Here is a 24808-nt window from a genome sequence, read left to right as displayed (position 1 = left end):
CCACAGACGGAAGCTGACGCTGTAAAATGTGCCCTTTGTGTTTGCAGGATGCTTCAGTACGTGTGTGAGTGCACCCGTGCCGTGAAATGCCCGTGGAGGTCAGGAAGGGCATCAGATCCCCTGGAACTGGAGTTAGGAGAGTTGTTAAGCACCATGTGGGTTCTGGGAACTGAACCCGGGTCCTCTGCAAGAGCAGTCACTGTTCTTCAAGACTGCACCATCTCTTAGCCCCTTAATGAATTTTCAAGCTATGCTTATCCCTTAGGTGAGGGGGTAACACAACACTGTCATCCTGGTTTAAAGACAATCAGTACTTCTGAGATTTGCTCCCCAGATAACTGCTGTCGAGGATGAAGCCAGGCCTCTAGGCTGCCCACCAACCCTCATCCCCAGCTTGGACACTGAGTTTGCCGTTGCAAACTGGCATCCAGTAACATACTAGAACTGTGGAAGCAAACCCTGTCTATTACTTACCAATCTCCTCCACAGGGGATTTTACTTAGTTATTGTTATAATTTCTTTTTTGATTAGCATATAATAATTTACAAATAATGGGTTTCATTAGAAATTATTCCAGACTGTAGTAGAACATTCTTTGATCATGTACACCACCCATCATGGGAGCGTTTTCCTGTCCTGAAATTACCTTTGTTTCGTTGGCACCAGAAAAGCACTCAGAGAAGGCTGACACTGGTGAGCAGGGTTGGCCTCCCTGCCTTCCCCTCTGTAAGCTGTGCTGAGGTCAAGGGGCCGCAGGGGCAGAGTGGTCAGTGTGGGTGCTAGAGACACCGTGGCAGGAGTGTGGGCTTGTGTTCCCCTGGGAGGCAATTTCTCAACAGCTTCTCACCCTTATGAGACTGAGAAGGGATTATGCCTCCATCCAGGAAGACAGTGGGTGGGGTTTCAGCAGGAGGCCTACAGAGCTGCTGGGTAATGGGTATCTGGTGACCTCCAGGGTTACACAGGATTCACCACCAAGAGCTCCCTGGGCTGGGCCCTCTGCCCATGGTGTCTCTCCTCACAAGGTGGTTAAACGGTAAGTCTTTGCAGAAAGAAGCCGTGCTACTTTAGTTACTTTGCATTGCAGGGGTCTTGGGTGGACAGCTGGGGTCACACCTGTGGAGTGTTGGAGCATGGGGTGCCAAACTGTCTCCTGACTGGCTCTCTCGCTGCTTTGCTGTCTTTAGAAGCTGTTGCTCTTCTGGTTGTGCCTCTGCTATGGCCGGCCCACCTCCAAGCGGCAAGAATACAACCCTCATGGGCCTTCGCCTGGGCCAGGCCCTTTATGTTAGGAGGGCTAGCCAGGGCCGACTCACTGCTCCCCAGTGCCCAAGCTCTCATGGTGTCTTTCCATACAGGGTCCTCGGAGCCCGGGCTTGCCACACCATCCTGTCCTGCCTGCAGCAAAGGAGGGTTTACGCTCTGAACCTGCTGCTCAGTAGAAAGAAGAATCTTTCTGAGCTGAACGCTGGTCCCCAGTGACACAGCCACGGTGCCCCATTCTGGTGGATATGAGCCACTTATTCCGTGGTTGAAAAGGGGTTTGGATGATCCTGGGCTTTTCCTTGTAGCGTGTTTGATTGCAACTATATGCAAGAGTAAGTACTGGCCGAGAAATTAATCCATCAAGTTTTCAGAGTGTCTGAAGACTCTTCTAAAGCAAAGATCAGATCGTCCTCAACTTTTGACAGAGTCCTTACCCAGAAAGCTCATTTTATGATGGGCTGAGATTGAAAACAGTGTTAAGTGAACCTACCAGATAGCACAGCTTGGCTCAGCCTACCTTAATTAGCCCACTGTTGGGCAAGACCATATGTGCAGGACAGCTTTGGTGTCAACTAGACACACCTGGGTTGAGGGAGCCTCGGTTGGGGAATTCTCTTCATTGGCTTGGCCTGCGGCCGTGTGTGGGGCATCTTCTTGATTGTTGGGTGATGTAGGAGAGCCCAGCCCACTGAGGATGGTGCTGACCCTGGGAAGGTGGGCCTGTATTGCATAAGAAAGCAGGTTGAGTGGGGGCCAGGAGAGCAAGCCAGTAAGTAGTGATCCTCCGTGGCCTGTGCTCCATCCAGCTCCTGCCTCCAGGTTCCTGCCCTGAGTTCCTACCTTGGCCTCCCTGATGAACTGTGACCCGGGAAATGTAAGCTAACTAAACCCTTTCCTCCCCAAGCTGGTATTGGTCAGAGTATTTTGTCACAGCAATGAAGACACAAACTAGGACACCATAGAACATGAAGTTTATTTTGTCATGAAATATTAAGCTTTCATTGGATTCTTGTTCTCAGGAGGCATCTGTCCCACAGGGCACTTCACAGCCATCTTGCAGCTGTGGTCCAGCATGGCAGGTAAGGACCACACTTGGTTTCAGCAGCCTCAGAAAAGAGAGAAAGTAAAAGAGAAAAGTGCAGTTGTGACCGGGTGTGCAGGTGATACATAATTGACTGTCAGCTGATAGACCCTGGAATTACCTAAGACATCAGTCTCTGGGCATGTCTGGAGGGTGTTTCTAGACTTCACTGAGGTGCGGAGAATGTTCTAGTTTGTTCTCAATTGCTCCCCTGACCCACACTCAGTCTGTTTTCTTATGCGACACAGGCCCACCTGTGTTGGGTCCTCCCACATCTCTCAAGAATCAAGAAAATGCCCCACAGACATGGCCACAGGTCAATCCAATGGAGGAAATTCCCCAATTGAGGCTCCCTCAACCCAGGTGTGTCAAGTTGACACTAAAGCTGTGCAGCACAGAGATTCACCCTAAATATGGGTGGCACCAGTCATGGGCTAAAGTCCTGGACTGAGTCCGTGAGCTGAGTGGCATGTTCTTCCTGCTTCCTGTCTGTGGATCCCAGGGGGCCTCCCAAAATGAAGGGCTGTGCTCCAAAGCTGCAGCCCTAAGTAGACGCTTCCTTCTTTAAGTTCTTTTTGTCAGATATTTTTTCACAACAACAAAAAAGTAACTAATACAGTGTGTGTCACTTCAGAAAAAACAACCATGAGTCGGGAAATGGTCAGTTGGGGTTGTGTGTGCATTACATGAAATAATCCACCGGGATCACTTCCACCAGCTCCTGTGGACACAGGCTTCATCAGGGCACTGTCCCTGCACCCAGATGCTCTGCCTTACTTGTCCTGTGTCTTCCTGTTCCCGTCAGACCTGCAAATAGGTACCAGAAAGATGCTTCCTGGACACAAGAACCATGACTTGCTTTAAGATCTGCAGGCAAAGTTCTCATTTGAATATGTCTACATGCCAAGTTCTTGCTTTAAGTTATCTGCATGCATCCACCAAGTATACTGTTAATAGCACACAGTGTAGTCACTGCAGGTGGAAGTATGTGGCACGTGTGAGCGTGCCAGGGAGGGCTCTGTCCTGGCCTCTCTGGGTCACATCCACTGTCATCTGGTTCAGTGAGAAGACCCTCACCTGTAACTTCCCCAGAAGTGTAACTGCATGTGTAAGAGATTCACTAGAACTCCATTTGAGACGTTGATTTTTTCTTTTTTCAAATACTCAAAAGTTGATGCAACTTCTTTAAAGACACCGAAAGTAAGACAGTCTGAGCACTGGGTTCTCACTAACGCGCACTGAAGCATCCTCTCAGCACATGAACTAACCTACTTCCCAGGTCCGCTCATTATTCTGACAACCCAATCTCAGCCCTGTGCCAGGACTGTCAGGCACTTCTCATCCTATAAACAGCCCAGCCCGCGATGGTCTGCCCACACCCTCATTCAGGTTGATGTCTAACAGCATAGGGAAGAAAGACCCTGAGCCCTCATTGGTGATTTCTTCAAAGCTGCTCTTGAGCCCCAGGTTAAGCTGCATGTTGACATGTATTGCCAGGGGTTGTTAAGGGCCCTGCCCAGTCTCCAAATGCTTCACGTTTGGTAATTAATTATGGGCTTAGTAATGTGGTTATGTGATGAACAAATTCCCTGATCCATCCTCCTCCGCTTCCCAGAAGCTCCTAACCAGAGGAGGAAAGTTAACCGCCTCCAATACATTTTTACCACAGAAATCAGGAACATCTATTTTTCCATTCAATATATATTTTTATTGAGTTTTTATGATTTCCATACAATACATCTTAAGTGTGCTTAGACACCCTCCTGTGTCTGTACACCCTCATTGGATTTCATGCATTCGGTCATATATGGGTATGTATGTTAAAGGCCTATTGAGTCAAGGTTATGTACCCAGATGTCCCTTGGTGTGAGTCCATCCACTGGAGCCTGCTCAACTTACCTAGTGTCACACCCTAAAAGAAGATCAATTCGCCCTCACCCAGCAGTGACCAGCTGCCACTAGTTCCTCCACTAAGGGTGGTGTTTCTTACCCATATCCCCACTTCTAAGCTGAGTTTTTGTCTGGTTTGTGAGGGACCTCTTTACTTTGCAACTGTCCCTTGGCTTCCCTTTACTACCGGAAGGCATCCAGAATGCCCTCATGTCCCAGGACTTCTGTGACCCATGATGGGCACCTCCTTGACTTCCTGGAGGAAGCTCACTCCTCAGAGACAGACAGGTCTCTGTGAAGGCTGAGCTCTCCCTGTCAGATTGTCCCTGTTGTGTGCCCAGACTTGCCCTAGGTCTTCATGTACCTGCCCGCCCCCCCACCCAAGCAGGTCTCAACTGAAATGCCACCATCCTGTGATCCTTCCCGAAAGTGCTGTGTTGTGTGGTGAGCCTGGGACTGAACACGGAAGGAGCTCAGCCTGGACTCCCTGCCCTGCAGAGAAGCAGCCCCTGGCTGTCTTCTTCTTTCTCCCACACCTTCATTTCCCCACCCTTTTCTTAGTGCTTTTCAGTTAAGTAGCAGTGACCATGGTCATTGTCCCAAGTCATCATTCATGTCCATCCAGAAGATAAAGTGTCCAGCAAGTGTTTCTGAAGCCTTTGGAATGGGATAGCCTTTCACAGCCATGCTGAGTGACAGATGGGACTTCCTCGAAGAGCCAGAGCAGGCTGAGAGGGAAACGGTTGCCTGAAGACCTGATCTTGTACCTGCAGCAAATTCCTGTTCCCTTGCTGGCTGAGAGGAGGGAAATCGGTGGGGTTGGCTGGGGAGCGCAGGAGGGTTCTGGCTAACGACAGGTGTGGACTGCAGGTGTCAGGGGCCAGAGAGCTCCGCACTGGTGGCTGACTGGGGACAGCACCTCTTCTCACCCCTCCCGAGGAGTCTCCAGTTCCTCAAAACTGCAGTTCACTGTGATTCAGCCGAAAATGCCACAAACAAATGCTGAGCGCAGCAGAGACAGCGGGAGATACTTAACATTTGGGAGCGTGAACCGCAGGTGATGCGCGGTCCTTCCTGGCACACGAGCGGCTCCTTCTCACCGAGTCCTCCCAGCGGAGAGGCTCACGTGGGAAACCGCCACGCAGGGAGCCCCGCTCTCCGTCCTAATCGTCCCCAACACCCCCCACACCCTCACCACTGCCAGATTTCGACAGAAGGATCCGGGGCACAAATACGGCGGCTGGGCTGCGTGGGGTGGGGCAAATCTGAGACCTGTCGCAGGGAACTTCTCTCCAGCCCAGTGATCCTTTTGGGGTGTCAATCAGAGGAATTCTTGACATGGAAATGGAGAGTCGAGTCCTCTGGGCATCCTGTGGGTGCTAGGAACCGTGCAGGAGCAGCAGGCGCCGTCAGCTGGACTGGGGCAGCAACCCCAAATCTGATGCATGCTTGCTATGACAGGAAGGCCAGGACAGCTGGCCAGGGACCCCAAGGGGCTCAGTAGAGCTCTGTGTGTCACCTGCCCATTCTCCAGGTCAGCTGGCCTCAGACCCACGCAGTGCCACGCTCTCAGCCTGAGGTGCAGCCTGTGCGGTGCTCCGGCCTTTCCACCAGAACTGCGCTCCCAAGGCTCAGGCTAAGGCTGAGGTGCTTCGTGGTTCCCTTCCGGCAGTGTGGGGATAAGCAGAGACTTTAAACCTGGACAATGAAACCCTCGTGTTACAGAACGCAGAAGAAATGCCAGGAGTGAATGGGTACCGCTTGGTGTGGGAAGTGATTGTTAGGGACTCCTGAGGCCCAAGAGCTGCTCACTTCAGTGGCCCATGACCCCTGAGACCACATCTCACAGATTAAATCAGGTAAGGAGTTTAAAACAGGTGCGCAGAAATATCTATGCCTTTCCCAAGAGCAGGGTAAATTCTAGTCCCTTCCCCCCCCTTCCGTTTCTTCTTCCTCCTCCTCCCCTTCCTCCTCCTCCCCTTCCTCCTCCTCCTTTTCCTCCTTTTCCTCCTCCTCCTCCTCCTCCTCCTCCTCTCTTCCTCCTCCCTCCCTCCCTGTTGCTCTCCCTCACCCTCTTCCTGCCGCTGGCTATCTTCCTTCTTTTCTTGTTTTATCTATCTTTTAATTTATTTAATTGATTTATTTATTTACTTTCATTTTATATATGTGTATGACTGTGTTGCCTGCGTGTAGACCAGTGCACCCGTGTTGTGCAATGCCAGTTAAGATATACCAATAACCTGCTCCTGCGCCTCCGCCTGCTCCTGCTCCTGCTCCTGCTCCTGCTCCTCCTCCTCCTCCTCCTCCTCCTCCTCCTCCTCTCCCTCCTCTCTCTCTTTCTCTTGCCTTTCAATACACACATTTTAGGGATTTAATCTCTCACTGTACCTTGTAAACTGGGAAGTTACTTGGTTTTGAGATTTCATTCGATGTTTCAATGTTATTCCTGCATTCATTAAATATGCATTAACTACCTGCATGAGCTACGCACCCCTGAAAGAATATGAACCTGCCAAGGTCCCTTTGCTGTGGGGCTAGGCTTCCAGAAGCAGACTGACAAGAGGGAGATAACAAGCACGCAAACGGGCAGAGGCACATCCTAGCAAAGCGAGTGATCCCCAGGCTTGGGCGCAGGGGAGGCAGCCGCAGCGGAGGAGCCTGAGGCCGGCTTCGCAGCGGAGCTCACTGCCGCATCCCCACGTTTAGCTATTTGAAGCAATACACCATTTTGTACCCCTGCTCCCCTAATCCTCGTCCCTTCTCTGAAACAAGATGACTTCACTTTGCACAGAGCTGGCACTGGCATAGAATACGGTTCCAACTCACATTCCCAGGTTGCAAGCAGGTCATTGATGCAGGGCAGGGGTGGGAAGCAGAGCACACGTCCCAGGGGTGGAGCACGGGGGCCTCCAGCCCCTTCTGCATGGATACACACCCTAAAGCCCACACTAATGCTCTAGGGGCTGGAGAGATGGCTCAGCAGTTCACAGCACTGGCTGCTCTTGCAGGGAAGCCGGGTTCAGGTCCCAGCTCCCACAGGGCGGCTAACGACTATCTGTAACTCCAGTTCCAGGGGATCTGATGCCCTTTTCTGGCCTCCCCGGGCATTTCATGCACGAGTGGTCTTACATACATGCAGGCAAAACATACACATATAAAATAAAAATAAATTTAAAAAATCAAATAAAGCCTGCTCCAAAGACTGACCTAAAAAACAGAAGACAGGAAGCAAGAATTCTCTACAAGCCTCTCTAAAAATATTTTATTTACTTTTATATTATGTGTATGAGTGCATTGTCTACACGTATGTAAGTACACTCCTGTCATGCAATGCTTCTGGAGGTCAGAAGAGTGCATTGGATGCCTCTGGAACAGATGGTTGTCAGCCACCAGATGGGTGCTGGGAACCCAGGTCCTCTGCAAGAGTAGCCAGTGCTCTTAACCACTGAGCCATCTCTCCGGCTCCTCTATAAGCCACTTTAGAAAATGTATTTTTGGTTCTGTCTATGAGAGGTTGTCTGCATGTATGTGGGCACACTACATGTGTGCAGTGGCCATGGTGTCTGCATGTATGTGGGCATACTACACATGTGCAGTGGCCATGGAGTCCAGAAGAGGGTGTCAGATCTCCTGAAAGGGGAGTTACAGACACTGGTGGTTGTGCATTGTCCTGGTGGTGCTGGGATCTGAGCCTGGGTCCTCTCTAAGAGCAACCAGTGCTCTCCACAGCCCAGGCATCTTTCCAACCCCCTCTACAAGCCTCTTGAAGTCCTTTAAGGTTTTAGGCTGTTATTTTAACTCCATCTTTTATTTTGTGATGATGAGGCGTGGGGGGTGGATGGGAGGGGGGCTGAATAAAATCAGAAGCCTTTCAAGATACTTCCACATGATTGCAACTTTCTGAAGTCATCTCTCTTTTTCTTCTAGGGTTGGACCCAGACCTGATTATCCAATGAGGTCATTGCAGTTATTCAAATGCCTGGATTTTAAAAACTACCCAAAGCTACTTCTCTCGCCATTAGTGATGTCAGGAGCATGGGAAGGGACCTCCCTAAGGAGCTGACTTCTATTAGCTGTCTGTCCAGGCTGCCCACCAGGACATCCTAGGAACTGCTTTATGCCTTGTGAAGTGTGAGCCCACACCTTGGGCTGCTCAGATGATGGCAAAGTCCTTTGGGCCTGGAGAGGCAGGCTGCATGTTTACCTGCAGTGACCCCGGCTTGGTGAGGTGAAATCCTCTCCTCCTCCTGCTCACCTCTACCATTCAATGCTCTTCCATTTCTGGTGACATCCTGGGCCAGTGATGCAGAGGCCACAATCTGGCCACTCTAGCTCCAGAGGCAATGGAGTCCGACGAACTGGCTCATTTGTGGATGACAGAGTTTTCCCAATGCCCAGGACAGTCAGTGCTGTCTGTGAACTCTACAAGTCTCTCAGTCTCTACACACTAGTTTGCCTTTCATTGAGCATGCTCTCTGTAATCACGTCCCGTCTTGTCTGTGTCTTTTCATTCATTCAAGGGACAGGTGCTAGTGCCTACAAGATGACTCAAGGGATGAGGGCTCTTGCCTCCAACCGTGACAACCTGAGTTCAGTCTCCGAACCCACACAGTGGGAGAGAAGCAACACTTGCGAGTTGGGCTCTGACCTCAATACATGCACACACACACACACACGTGCACACACACACACGTGCACACACATACACATGCACACGTACACATGCACAGACACACATGCACACATACACATGCACAGACATACACATGCATACACACATGCACATATACACATGCACACATACATGCACACGCATACACATGCACACACATGCACACACATTCACATGCAAACATACACATGCACACGTACACATGCACACACAAATAAAATGTAATAGACCATCAAAAACAATGGAACATGTACCCAATGCTGCTGAGACAGTCAGCTCACATAGGTATGAAGAGAAAGGATGCAGAGACCCAGAAGTCACAACAGGGAACATCCCCCACCATTTGGAAATGACTCCACATTTTTTTTCAAATCACCATCAACAAATTTTATCCAGCACAAAAAAAAAAAGTGAATTGGAATAATAGGAAGGACAGAAAACAAAACAGCTAAGAAGAGATAAAAGAAGACTTCAGGGCAGGAGAGATGGCTCAGCAGTTGAGAGCACTGGCTGCTCTTGCCGAGGACCCAGATTCAAGTTCCAGCCCCCACATGGTGTTTGACAACCAACTGTAACTCCAGTTCCAGGGGATCCGATACCCTCTTCTGACCTCCATGGGGCACTGCATGACATGGTGCACTTACATACATGCAGGCAATACACTCATACACATAGAAGAATAAGAACAAAAAGAATATTTTAAGAGGGACTGCACTCAAAAGAGATGTGTCTTTGCTCTGGAAATTGTTACTGAGTGTGTTAAAACTGTAATGAGATGCTTCTTCTAAAAATAAAAATAAATACATTAAAAAAAGAAAGGGGCCATAGAGGAGATCCAGGCAGACACCATGTTATACTAGAGATAACTCCTGAAAAATTGTTAGGGACTCTTCCCATTATTCCTTGATAAAAATGAAGAATTTGACCAAGTTCATTGTGTCCTGAGGTCCCTCAATTCATTGTAATGGAGACGATTTCAAGAAGACACACAGTGTCAGCAGACAAAGTTTATAGTGTAAAAACCCATGTGCATAGACATGAGCAGCCTGGCCAGGACAGAGGACAGGCCCACAAGTCCTCAGGGACATGCAGTCCAGTCATCCATCCCAGCCCCCCTTCAATTGGCGATGTTAAAAGAAGCTGTTTTTACTTTTTTTTTATCTTTCCCTAGTGCCCATTCCAGCCCGTAACTGCCTTGGAGCCGGATCCAAGGTCAGTCCTGAAATCTCCTGATCCAGTCTCCCCCATCTGTGGCTCACAGAGCTAAGGTGAAACCATACAAATCTGCCCTGAGCCTGCTTCCTCCCCATCATATCTAATGTCTACCTATCACTAGTGCTTCAGAGAAAATGGAAAAACCGAGCCACTGAAGTCAGCGTTTCACAGTCAAATCCCCAGACATTTTTGTTAATTACATTAGTTTCATTAGATAAGAGGAGGGGATGGTGATGATTGCTTCAATGGTGGGTAATTGTTCTTTGGCAAATACTCAGTATTTTAGGTACCTTTGAAAGGGGAGAGGAAGGAAGGAGTGTGTGAGGACAAACCACTCTTTATTGGCTGAGAGTAGATTAAAAATAAAACGTCTGTTCTCAGCATGTTCTTCACAATAAGGAAGGGCGTGGTTTTAGAGTGTCTTCAAAGGCACAGTGTTGACTGTCCAGAGGGCAGTCCCTGCCACCCTCCCCGGCTCCTTTCAGAGTGCCTTGGCCAGACCCCAGTGAGATGCTCACAGATAGAAGTGACAGCAGCTGAGTGATGGTTTGTTTTCCCAACCTGTCAGAGTAATCTAATCCTTTGCTAATTTAAGGCAAGGTCTTTATTTGAAAACATCAGATGTGTTTTATTGTGCACATCTGTGTCAGGGACAACCCTGCCAACATATAGGCTTTTCTTATTTCAATAAATCAGCCATGCAAGTATCAGGGAAAAATACTTGAGAATTTAGACGGTGTATACTTCCCATGTGCAGTGGGGAGGGAGGGGGAGCTTTGGGACTCTCCTGGCATTCCTGTGAGGTGCTACTGACTCAAAGACTGTGAGAACTCTGACTTGGGTTCACACAGAAGATCCATCTGCTTAATGAAGGGCTAACATTTCCTACAGGTGGGCCCCAAGTTGTAAACTACACTGCTTACTATAAAGTATGCTTTTGAGGTGAGCCTTGAAGACTTCCTACCAGTGCCTATGCCGAAGGGCTAAGGGGGCAATATGCACAGTGACACAACACACTGTTTAAATCTCGGGAAAAAACGGGGATATTGGGGTCAAAGCTGGGCCAGAGGAGCAGCAAAGCACTGTCCCTCCTTCTGCACACCCACAACAACACAGCAAAATGAAGCTTTATGTAACAGAAATGCAGTAAGTCCAGCAACGGTTTTTCCAAAGGATGCATGAGAATTTGTTTCAGAGACCAGAGGTGGAAATTCACAAATACAGATGCTGTTAGTGGCTTTCTTGCAAGAATCCTGTTGTCCTCTCCTATGCATCAGTGGCTGCAGAGTCCAGCAGGCCCCAGGACACATCTGCCTTGGGAGACAACTTACTACACATCTTCTGGTGGGACAGGGAAACCTTGTAGCACATTCTTAGAAAGGCCAGACTACCTCGGGAGGGCCCCTACTCCCCTGCTGCGCCGCTGTGGCTGCCTTTCCATGCCTTAGCTGGGGAATATGGGGGAGTTCAACTCAGATGTTGAAACAGCAAGCACATCTTTCTATACTTGCAGTTGGTGTCCTGGTCCTTCTGACCTCCAAACAACAAATGCACACCGATGCCAGCTACCTGGCATGGGAGCACTTCCCTAGTTGCTGTGACATAATATCTGACAAACACAGCCTAAGGCAGGAGAGACTTGTTTTAGCTTCTGGTTTCAGAGGGGTCAATCATTCATGACCAAGAAAGCACGGTCGAATTGGTGTTGGTGTGAGTGTATGAATGAGCCTCCTCGCATCTAGTGGAACAAGATGCACAGAGCTAAATCTGGAAGCAGAGCCCTGTCTAGAACCCTGTCCTACATTTACCAGCTAGACCACATGTCCCAAAGGTGCTACAGCCTTCTGAAAGAGAGCCACTGGCGGTGGACCAAGTGTGTAAACATATGAGCCTGTAACAGCTATTAGAATAGCAACTTGGTAGATCACTGACCGGGTCTGTGAAACACATGTGGAAGAGGGGCTGTACATGTCAAAGCCCCCATCTCTGTGGACGAAGCGTACATGTGCATGAAACACACGTGGAAGAGGGGCTGTACATGTCAAAGCCCCCATCTCTGTGGACGAAGCGCACACATGCATGAAACACACGTGGAAGAGGGGCTGTACATGTCAAAGCCCCCATCTCTGTGGACGAAGCGCACACATGCACTGCTTTCACCAGAGCAACCGCCAGTGGTTTCTCCATGAGCTTGAAGCTTATCCCAGGCCTCTGTCCTCTGTTGTGTCTTATCTCTCGAGTTTGACGGTAACAACATCGTCGTTCAGCATTTGAAGGGACTAGAAGAGCAATGAAGAAGGCCATGTGCTTTGAAGATCTGCAGTTAGACAGAAGGTCTGCTTCTCCAGGCTGGGGCACAGGATGACAGAGGAGGCTGCCCTCCTGGAGGGAGGTGCTGTCATGACGGTGGGAAATGCACAGCCACTGGGACAGGAAATGGCTTGGGTATCACAGTAAGACACCTTTTTGCAAAGCACCTTCAGCTGAAAGGTCTTATGGGGCAGCTTCCCAGGGAACTCTGTCACCAGCAACATGTGAAGGTTTTGCCAGTTTATTTTTCCAGGTGAAGACTCTTCCTGTCTGTGAAAGACGCCTTTTGTGATCAAGGCTCCTTGATTTGCAGTTAATCAGAGGGAATCAGGTTCTTCTAGAAAAATTGCCATCTAACTTCAAAGTTGAAATCAGCTTCTCAGAGCCCAGGGCCCAGAAACAGGGTCCAATTAGGTGTGGGTCATCCTAAAGTAAGGTTAGGAAGGATGGGCTGGGGGCCCTTCCTCTCTCCCACACAGACATGGAACAGAGGCTTCCAGAATGCTCTCCTGTTTAACCTGTGCTCTATCACTGGAAGATACAGAGACCCAGCGTGGGGAGGCAGAGCTCACGACATGTCTTCTCTCCACATCCTGCTTGTGCCAACGGTTTGCCTTCTCACAATCAGCTCACCAGCTCACGGTCACTTCCACCCACCCTGCTCCATCAAGGTCACTCTTTATTATTTCCTGAAGGTGGGACTGACTGACATGAGCTGGGCTTTCTGTCTTAGGACCCCTGACAAAGAGTTCCACGGATGGATGGCGGCCTCTCACTGGGCTTCAGTGACTTCGTAGGCAAATCAGTACCTCAGGGGGAAGGCTCCAAAGTTCAGGTCCAGTCCTGGTTTTAAGGAGCACGTATGGACCTCAGGGCCCTATGATGACATGAGCCTAGGTGATGACAAGCCAGGAGAGACAGCCCAGCTGCGGTGTCCCGCCCCCCAGCCTCCTCATGTCCACTGACCACAGAGGAATCCCTTGGCTGGGCTTCAGCAGCAGCAGCAGGCCACAGCCTGTGTGTCTGTGAGTCCAGGGATCTGACCTCCTGGCCTGGCTCCCCCAGGGGTCGGAGATTTTCTGGCCTTTGAAATTCGTACCCTGGCTGGAGCTGAATGGGAAGGTTGCCCTGTGCTCTTCAAGTGGGAGAAAAATGGCAGGGAAATCATGACACACACGGAACTTACACAGAATAAAATGAAAGAAATCCAACACAAGGCAGCACAGCCATTTAGTTTAGATGATACTACTAAGCCAAGTGGTGAGTTTTGCTCCCGGCTTCCCTGTCCACCTGTAGAGTTTTCTGAGGAGCTTCACGGCAGCTGTGGTTGATTGTGTAGACTCCTAAGCTCCGGAGCGCTAACCGCAGCGTTTGAAAAAGCATCATTCTTGAGTTGTACAAAAGGCGACACTGAAATTCTTACATAGAACAATTGTGACTCACCAACAGCCCAGGGAGACTCGTATCCTTGTCCTAAATATCCAGACAGAGTTCAGAGTTACACAACCTGCTGGAGGTCTTCCTGATGCTGCACACAGAGCTCACAGGTCAAGATCTGAGAACCTACAATCAGTGAGATAGGAAGAGTCAGAAAACACCTCCTCTCAACTGAGAAACATGTGGGGTCCTGCTGGCTGCTCTGTGGAGGACGTCCGCGCTACAAACTGACCCTGAGATGGAAGAAAAGAAGGAGCCACTTGGAGGGAGAAGTGGACAAGCAAAGGGGGGCAGGAGGAAAGGAGCTGAGCAGAACGGAACACCCACAGACACGATCATGTGTACAAATGCAAAACTGAATTTTACTTTATATGTTAACTTTAAAATTAATCAAGTGGCTGGAGAGATGGGTCAGTGTTTAAGAGCCACCCGCTGCTTTTTCAGAGGACCCGGGTTCAATTCCCAGCACCCATGTGGTAGCTAACAACTATCTGTAAATCTAGTTCCAGGGGAATCCAATGCCCTCTTCTGACCCCACAGACACTGCAGGACATGGGTGTACTTACATACATGCAGGCAACACACTCAGCCATAAAATAAAAATAATAGATAAAATTAAAAAAATTAATCAATGGGGCTAGAGAGATGGCCCCCAGGTTAAAAACACTGGCTCTTCTTGCAGAAGACCTGGGTTTGAATCCCAGCACCCATATGGCAGCTAACAACTATCTGTAACTCCAGTTCCAGGAGCTCCAACACCCTCTTCGTCCTCCATGGGCATTGCATGACATGGGTGCACTTATAGACATGCAGGAGAAACACTCATACACATAAAAAATTAATCAAACATTTTTTTAAATTAATCAAAAGTAAAAACTAAAATGTGCTCCCCCACCCCCAAAGGGATAGCCTTGTATAACCCCCCAGCAGCAGAGCAGGGTCCATTCCCAGCTTCCTACTGTGATGTATGGGAAACGGAGTTCCTTCTTCCCCTCTGCCTGCTGCGATTTCCTGGAGGGATGTCCACCTTACCCTCTTCCCTCATTTCCTCCAGACCCTGAGAAGAGGATCTGGCCATGTCTCACTCAGAACACGGGCTCTCATCATACCTAGAGCAGGGTTTCAGATGGCTTTCTTGATTATTAAGTCTTTTCTATTAGTACACAAAGTGCTCTGAATTTTTAAGAAATTTCATGCAAATCCTATACGGAGCTGACCAGAGCACTGACCCAGCCCCTGGAATTTACGGAATTTATGTCATGCATTGAGGTGATCAGACTCGCTGTCTGTGTCCAGCAGCCCACAGGTGGCCATAGACCTGCCAAGGTCAAGTTTGGTGAGGGACAGAAGAGCAGCGTACAGAGGGTGTCGGGAGGGAGCTCTGGGCAGCAGCATGCCGATCCTTTGGGATAAGATTCCTGGTCCTCTGCCGCACACACAGGGCTCTGCTGTCAACCCCAGCATCCTCCTGTGCTGTGATTCATGTCTCAGGCATGTTTCACACTGCACAATGCATGTTCTGTAATCATATTTCCAACAACATAGATTGCAAGGTCATGCATCCCAGGTGGCTGTTCCACAGTCCCACGTACGTCCTTCCCAGTGCCAGCAGCCTCTGAGTCCCTCAGATTAGGGCCTGAAAGGCTTTCCTGAGGTGTGATGCTTCCACAGAATGGAGCAGTCCCACCAGACACTGTGGCTCTCCATGGGAAGGAGGGCAAGAAGTCATAAGTGTCCCAGCATGCACCTGCCCACGGGTATGCTGAAATGTACATGGAAAGTCTTAGCATTTTGCAGTGCCTGTGGGCCTGCAACAGGCAGGTCCAGTGCCTTCTACTGGACCTTGAGACACACAGGCCAGGTTTGCCCCTCAGGTGTGATCAACACAGTGACAGCAATGTGATAGATCAACCTCAAGGTTATTTTGGCATACTATGACAGGTAGTATGTACAGTGAATACAGCCTGTGGCAAAAATCTCAATGTGTATTATTGTCAACAGCATGTGAAAACACAAGTCTCTTCCTGTTTTTTTCACTGAGATGGAAAATTAAAGATGTGTTTGTCACACATGCTGTGTACCTGAGGCCCTCGTACCCACATCTGCAGACAGACCATGTCTGACAGCAGGCCCGTGGTCTGCTTGATCATGAGGCTGAGCTTGCAGTGGCCAGTCATGCTGCAGGTTCATATTCTGCAGAGCCCAAACTAGACAACAAAGTGGGTCTAGGGGAGCGGCCAGCCCCTCGTTCCTTCACTCCAGTGTGCAGAGCTGCGGTGACTTTTCCTTTCATGGATGGATGAACAGTGGCTTTCACCGGCCATCTCATGACAGTGAATTTCCACTCCACAAACAAGTGCTTGGCAGATGCCAGGATTGCTTTACAGATGGGCTCACCAGGGCTCCTGCCCAGCAGATTCACTGGGGTTGGACCTTGCATGGGCTGTTATTCAACATCCTGTGGATCCTCTAGCGCAGGTCAGGAGTGATGACCGCTTTGGTCTCAGGGCATCAGGGTGATCTCAGTGTCTGCCATGGCTAAAACAGCTGAGGGCCTCCTTCAAACAGCTTTGGACCCTGAGGAGAAGGAAATCATCCTCCCCTGTGCGTTTGCCACGTGCGCTGGGGGCTTCGTTTCCAGGAACTGCTCACCTCTTCTCAGCGGGCTCTAGGTCTTCAACTGGCTCAGAGTTTCACCCAGGAGGCATGACAGGCACCTGCAGGTGATACTACGTGAAGCCTTTCTGGAAGTCCACCTGGGATGCTGTGTTCTATTGACCATCTCACTAGCTCTTGGTGAATCCAACCCCCCCCACCCCCGGGATTCCACTTCCAAGTGCCTGGTCCTTGAGAAAAGTGGCTGTTTGCCTTCAACCACTTGAGCTCAGCCAGCTGCCATCTTCATTGCTCCACTGAGGGAAGCCTGCACCATCTTCTTTGCGGCCCCTTAGACCAGGTCTGTGGTTGAGACGGAGCTGGCTGTTAGCGCTACATCCTTCTCAGCTTGGGAAGCGCGTAGATCTCCAGCCTTTTTACACAGGTGGCCTTTGCAGCTGGATGCAGCACACACACTGTGACACATCCAACTTTCTAAGCCTCTCAGTCAGTCCCCTCTTTGTGGTTTGGAATTATTGTGTTGGCAATACATCATCCATGGAAAACTGATAGCCAGTTTCAACCATTCCAGGTTTGGTGGCAAATACTTTACACAGGTAGAGCGCTCCCAAGACAATCTGCTCTTGCACACAAAATGTACGTTCCAAATGCTCATGAAGTTCCTCAAATCTCTAACCCTCTGGTGGCCCCCCTGTTTCTCCTGCTATAAATACTGGGTCTTAAAAGTCCTATGGGATTCAGCATGTCTTCTTTTTATAGGATCCCGAGCCTGCTGTATCTAACTAGCACAAAGTAAGTGGCTTACAGCAACATGACTTTCTTACTCTTATTTCTAGACATTGGAAATCCAAGACAAAGGGGGGGGGTATCAGTTTGGCATCTGCCAAAGGCAGACGTTCTGGATCCCAGACCATACCAGTTTGCTGTGCCCTCACAAGGTAGCAGGACTCCAAGAGGTAGCACACCTTCCACATAGGAACACCAACCCCTTTTATGAGGGAGCCACTCTCCTGACCCCATCAGTCCCCACAGTAAAATTTAATAAACACCTTTACCCTGGGGCTGGGATTTCAGCAGACAAATTTTTCTGGACAGAAATATTTAGCTCATAGAAAGTCACCTGTTGACGTTTAGGATGGGGATGATGCCTGCATAGGCAGATAAACTGTGTCATAAACCAAACTATGCAATGATTCAACAATCTGAAGTCCTGAGATGTCTGAGGAGCCAAAATGTATGTGAGCCTGGTGCTCCATTACTGTAACACACACCCAAGAGAAAACCACTTACCAAGAGAAAAGGTTTCTATTGGCTCACAGGTTTTAGTGCATGGCCTCATTGCTTTGGAGATTCCACCAAGACTGTCGTAGAATAGGGAGTGAGCGGTGAGGTCTGGAGGAAGCTTCTGTTTGTGGTCAGGAAGCAATAGGAAGTGGAAGGGACTGTGTTCCCAACATCTCCTTCATGTCACACTCCAATGACCTGAATTCTTTCTACCAGGTCTCATCTCCTAAAGGTTCCTCTACCTCCCAACAGTGCTGCATTCTGAGAACTTAGCATGGAAGTCTTTGGAAGACATTTCAGACCCAGAGATGCATCCCCCCAAGATGCTCCTCTCAAGATGAATCTACCTTGGGAGAGTGTCCAAGCATCCCTCCAGGTCCTAACCTTAGCAGAACTGACTGCCTCTGCTGAGGCATCTGTACCCTTGAAATTCATTCGCCCATCACATCTCAGCCTTTTAATCCTTTTGGTCCATTCTCTTGAAGAAATGAGAAATTCTTAGCGCTTAACCAGTGACACAGTACGTTTCCCCTTCTCTGTTCCTTATCTTCCAGAAAAGGCCCCATGGCACCATGGGTCCACATGAAATATCCCAGCAGACCCCTCAAATGCTCGGGATTCTGCGGCTGCCATCCTGCCCCCTTCCATGGCTGTGCACTCCCAAGTCACCATTGTGTAGCTAAGCTCTGCTCTCCACCCAGGTCTGTGGTGTTGACACCAGAATTATACCACAGACATTAAATCCTTAGTACAAAGCCTGCTTTCCAGGCTGCATGCTCTAACCCAATGTCATATGAAACCAAGTTCCCAAAAACCTATCTACCTAATCACTCACCACGATGAATTACACCATGAGTAGCTGAAGTAGAGAGCTTAATTTTTAAGATATTACTGAAAATATCTCTTTGGGTATTAAATGTGATCTGGTAACATTAAATTAACGTTGTCTTGCCTAAGAAGGCAGCTTCTTTCTTAATCTCTTAAATTCTATCTACAGGTTATCTCTTCATTCACCCAACAAGGTGCTGCTGTTTGGCCAGCTCCAGGATTCCATGAAAGAATTCTCTGTGCCAGTCTGAGGCTTGTCATGGAGATGCTCAGGGCTCTTCAGTGCGAGTCTCTTGCCAACACTCAAATCTGGAGATGCTGGGTGAGATTTTCAGTGCTCTTAAAAGGAGAGGGCCGCTCAGCTCCTTGTCTTCAAAAGCTTCATTACTTTCATGGAAGACGTGAATTCTTTCCCAACAACGGCATTAGTAACAGCACCTTAATAGTAATAAGTACACGGCATTCTTTTCTGCGTTGAGATGATTTGCTTGGAAATTTGGAGAGGCCAGGACTAATCCCAGACAGCTAGGGTTTCCCAGAACGACCTGGGAAGGGCAAAGGAGAGCCCCCTATTCCCCAGCCGAAGTCCGAATCCTATGCTCTTGGTCTCATTCCCTCGTGTTTCTGAAGGAGTTCAGTCCTCCCAGGTCCGGTAGTAAGTCTGTAACCTCTCTGCTGCGTTGGGAACTTCCACAAGCACCCAGCAGGGTCGGACCACTGACCTGCCCGCCGGGTATAAGAGAAAGGCCGCCCTGCCTTCCAGCTCCCTCACTTGGAAAGCCAAGAGCCCCGCATCATCGTCCCAGGTTCTTAGAATGCTCCCCTTCCAGGAGCAGCGGCAGGCTGCAGAGCTCGGCCCTACTCCAAGATCGCTCATCCTCATGGCTGACTGCGCCGACCGCCCTGTGTGTCCGCCCACCCAGGTCCTCTCGGTTCTCTAAGGACATTTCTTCAGGAGTGGGAAAGGGGGATGCCAAGCTTGATCTCTGCTCACTGTGCGGATCTTTCCAACTTAGGCCGCGCTGTCTGTCCTTCATGGGAGGCAGCAACTCTGGGACGCAGGTTTCCTGTGTGCTTCGGTACTGACTGGCCTGCTTGGTGCTGTTCTGAGCCTCTGTCTATGGGCTCCTCTCCTCTTGACTTTGAAGCCCCAGTGCTCACCTCACAAAGCTCACCTCCTTCGCCAGTGAGCAATCCTGATCCAAGGTCGGTTCCGTGGGGGATATTCTCATCCTGCCACAATGAAACGAGGCATTCTGATTTTGTGCAGAACTTAACATTGTTTTGAGGTGCTTGAAAAAGTCTCAAGCTGAGGGCACACACCACACACACACACACACACACACACACTCACACACACACTTAACCCAGCTACAAATAGAAAACTGATAGCTATCTTTACAGTTAAATAACATTATAATCAGAACAAGTCTGCATTTAAAAACTAGAATTCAAAATAATTTTATTCGTAAGTAAAATTACGGCCTTTTTATTTGGCCTTTTTCTCCTGTTTTCATCCCATCCAAAGTGGCCAATTTAGCCTCACAATAGAAATCAAATGCATCTTTGAACATCTAAATTTACTTTAAACTGACTTGGCAAAAGGAGGTCTCCACAGCCCTCACAGAAGCAATGTTCCCACCCCCTTTATCCTTAAAAGTGCTTATCAAGATGAATGAGAACGCGGTGTGTAATTTCAGAGATGAAATTGCTTTTCTGTCCAGCGCTCCCTCTGTGTTCTCAAGGTCACCCACAGGAAGGCGCCACCCAGTCCTTTGCTGGGTTCTCATCAGGCCACGTTAAGCTCCTAGGGGAAAAGTGGAGTTAGAGGAGTTTTATTTTTCCCTCGGAAGGTGTGAAACTTATACACGTCATTGAGAGGCCTGAACAGACTCCACTGCTCTGGGTCCCTAGCGTGGTCTCCACGTCCACAGCTACTTAACTGCCTGAGTCACGGCCCATCCTCTACTTGCTAGGGAGGGAGACCAGGACACCCAAGGACCATCCCCTGCAGAACGGTGAGGTGCACAGAGTGGAACCTCCCCCAAGCCTGTTCTCCTGAAGCTTCAACAAGATAGCACAATTGTGTGCTCAGACACATCTGTCAACACCAGGATGCTGAACTGTAGTCTGAGGCACACTGACAACAGTAGGCCTGATGGCCTCAGTCACGGTTATGTTTAACTGGAAAAAGAAGCTGCCATCCCAAGGGATGGGGAGGTGGCTCATTGGATAAAGCCCTTCCTTTACCAACTGAATTCAGGAGCGCAGATCCCCATGAAAACCTGGCAAGCACAGCAGCCTCAGAACGTGGAGACCGGATCCCCGGAGCAAGCTGGCTAGCCAGAATGTCAGAATTAACAAGCTCTGGGTTCATTTCAGAGACCCTGCTACAATGAATAAAGTAGAAATATAGGAAGATGCCTGACATCAGAGCCCACACGCACAAGCACACATACACATGAGAGCATACATACACATACACACACATGCACACATGACAGGGACATAGACTCAACCTGATATTGACTTCTTTAAAGAATAAATGAGTGGCCATGCCATGCTCCCAGTTCTGGGTTGGGCCATGTAGCGTGCACCTGCCCAATGGTCCGTCTCTACCATCTCCACTCCAAGGCCGACCTTGGGACCTGCCACCTCTGTGTGCACCAGCCTGCCTCTACAGAACGTTGCCTGTGCTCGGTGCCGTGCCCACACTCTGGGAATGTACCTGTCCTTCAGCCCGGACAGACCCAGTCAGCAGTTACATTTACATTCTTTCTTGGTTACAACCAAGTTGGAATCACTCTTGTCTCTTAAATAAAAAATCCACACCAACCTATTGATCTGCTTGCTCACCTAACAGACACTGCCCAATCCAGTGCTCTAGGACCACATGGGACACACTGAGTCTGACCTTGAACTACAGGTCCAGAAGTAGCACCTACCCTAGCTGAACAGAGATCACTTCTTACACAGAGAGCTCCCAAAACTGAACAGCAAGCACCATTCAGTTGGGCCCAAACCTGACAAGCTGTGGGCAACAGCAAACAAATATCTAAGCGTCTAGTCAACAAAGGTGAGATCAGATATCCATACCAAGAAACACTACCAATGAGATGACTTTAGATCCAGTTAGACCCTCATAAATGTTCTCCGAGAAAGGCAACCAAGTTGATAGACTAGATATGGATTTCAAAATAGCAATCATAAATATGTTCAAGGAATTCAAAGAGGAAATGGATAAAAGATGAAGACCATGAAAACACAGTCGGATTAAATAAGTAAAACATGAAATTAGAGTTTGATAGAATATCTTTAGAAAAGTAAAAGTGAAATAAAACAAAACAGAACAAAAAACCTCAGGAAGTCATTGAGACAAAAGCTCAACACAGAACTGGAGAAATGGGCAGGCGTCCCCAACCTTCGTGGAGGACCTACTGGCAGCTGGTTCTGCTGGATGAGGGAGAGCTGGTTTTTCCTCAAGGAAGTGATGCTAGACAAGCTGAACAGGCTCCAGCGAATGAACTCATGTTGAGAGACATCTTGGTATACAAACTTGACAGAGTGCATGAAATCTATGGGGGGTGGTCATATATGTTAAAGCATAGCCAGTCAACTCCTTATAGCCAGATGTAGGAGAGGTCTAAATGTGGTTAAGGTATATTGTATGAAATGCTCAAGAATTCAATAAAAATATTTAAAATAATTTGACAAATTGGACGCCATGAAACTAAAATGCTTCGGTAGAGCAAAATGCATCAATTCCCATCACCCACATGGTGGCTACAAACTGTCTGCAACTCCAGTTCCAGAGGAATCTGATGCCCTCCACTGACACGGGTGCACTTCCATCCAGGCAGGCAATACACTCATACACTTAAAATTAAAAGTAATAAAAAATTTAATTTTTTGAAAAAGATTAAATACAAAAGGCTGAGGAGCATGTTTCGAAAATGCTCAGCGTCCTTAGCCATCAGGGAAATGCAAATTCAAGCTATGTTGAGATTTCATTTTACCCCAGTCAGGTTAGATGAATGAGGAAAGAGGAGACTTATTCATTATTTCTGGAGGGCAAACTGGTGCAGTCACTATGGAAAGCAGTGTGGCGATTCATTGAACTGCTAGGAATGAATTGACCACATAATCCAGCTGTACCGCTCTTGGGCGGATGCACAAAGAACTTGGTATTCTACTACAAAGACACATGCTCATCCGTGTTGACTGCTACTCTAGTCTCAGCATCCAGGAAATAACCTAGCTGCCCATCAACTGACGAGTGGATAAGAATAATATGATCCATTTGGTTAGTGGAGTATTAGTCAGTTAAGAAAAATGAAAAATTGAATCTGAGGATACATGGATGAAACTGGAAGCAATCATCCCAAGTGAGGAAATCCAAACCTGGGAAGATAAAAATCACATTTTCTCTCATGCGTGGATGCCAGCTTTGGATATGTGTTTCCCATTTGGAATGCTCCCAGAAGTTAGGAAACAAGTAAGGGGCCATGGAGGGGGGTATTTCAAGAAAAGGGAGATAGAATGCAGTGATATAAAGGGAGGAAGGGGGTAGTACATCAGGAAGGACTAACTGGTGTAGGCAATGGGTGGGTGGGTAGAGGAGGGATAACTAACAGTAAAGCCTTTTGAAAAAATATGAAAACCTACTGCTGTAGACTCTTTGAAATATATGCATATACAAATGTAAAAAGAGGTTAATCGGTGCTACCCTATACCCAGGGGACAATACCTCAACTAGATAACTCTTCCTGGCCAATACAAACCGCAGTACCAGGAATGGGTTACCTCCTTTTGAGCTATTGGTCAATGGGACCCAATAAGCCTACAAAAATTACAGGCTATGGCCACTGCTTTCGGTTACCCTCCAGCACTTGATGGTAAGACCCTACTGCTGAACGCACCACATTCTGGAGTCAAAGAACGAGGAGCGATCAAGTGGATACTAGTTTGAGAGCTTCGTCTCTATTGACTAGATCTCATAGCGCTGGGAGGTACAATGCCTGGTACTGGCAGGGAGTGATCATCACTCGACCCATCTGGGAGTCCCCATGACCTGCAATAAAGATTGGCCTGGAAGAGCAGCACCGCAATAACGGCAGCAATGTTAGAGGAGTAACCAGCCGCCCTCTGACTGGCTTTAAGGCCTGCTCCACAAGATGGATCCCCAAACTGGAACTGAAATTGGAGCCAAGAACCTGTAGCTAGATAGGTCATGGGTCCTTGGGGAGAGCCTCCTACTAATACCCTATTAAACGAACACAGTATTCAAAGGAGTCCTAATGATTCGTTGCCATGCCCATAGATTAGTGCTGGATCCTTGTCAGAGAAGTTTCTTGAAACAGATGGCAATTTGCACAAAGATCCATAGCTGATCATTCTATAGATACTAAGAGACTGTGGAGTGCTCAGCCCTAAATGAGAATGACACATCTACAACACACCCATCCACCGCAAGGCTCAGAAAAGTGCCAAGAAGAGAAGCCAGAAATGTTGTAAGGTCCAGAGGGCATGACTATAATTGCACATATGAACTTAAAGCAATGCATGTCCTGCTCAAGCTTAAGCCAGACAAAACCCCACCATAGAGGGGGGTAGGTGGGCATGACATTGGGATCTATTGGCTTTTGATAGCTCCTGGGACAGGAAGTGTCAGTTTTCTTTAAGTACGTGACCCCTGGTAGGTTGACCACAATTCAGGATAAGTTCTACATCGCAGAGTATTTGGGCAGCACATATTAGAATCAGTGGGTAGAAGAGAACAGGAAGGTGGGTGGGTGGGGGGTGGGCCTGAATCTGGGAGGACTTGAGGGAGGGGAAATGTGATCAAGGTACATTGCATGAAATTATTAACAAATTAATAAGAATATTTTATCAAAAGAAAAGATAAATCTCAGTTGCTTGAAAAGGAGAAATCAACAGTTCACCACAGGCTTTCTTTTTACTGAAATCAATTGCACATTCTCAGAAAACTTAGCATTATAAACCTTAAAGATACCTAAAAATAATTAACAATGTGTCATATGCTAAATAATTTTATGAAAATCAAGCGTATTTCTGTAAGATTCTCCTTTCTATGCACAATAGCCAAACTTTTGAAAAATTAAAGGAAAATGATTCATAGTGACAAGGTTGTCACGGAAATACTTAGGACAGTGTTCCTTTGTGTTTTAATAGGAAAACACGCCCAGGTA

Source organism: Nannospalax galili, unplaced genomic scaffold (genome assembly GCF_000622305.1).
Source record: "Nannospalax galili isolate Female #2095 unplaced genomic scaffold, S.galili_v1.0 scaffold1146, whole genome shotgun sequence".
NCBI classification, from domain to species: domain Eukaryota; kingdom Metazoa; phylum Chordata; class Mammalia; order Rodentia; family Spalacidae; genus Nannospalax; species Nannospalax galili.
This window is presented reverse-complemented; position numbering follows the sequence as displayed.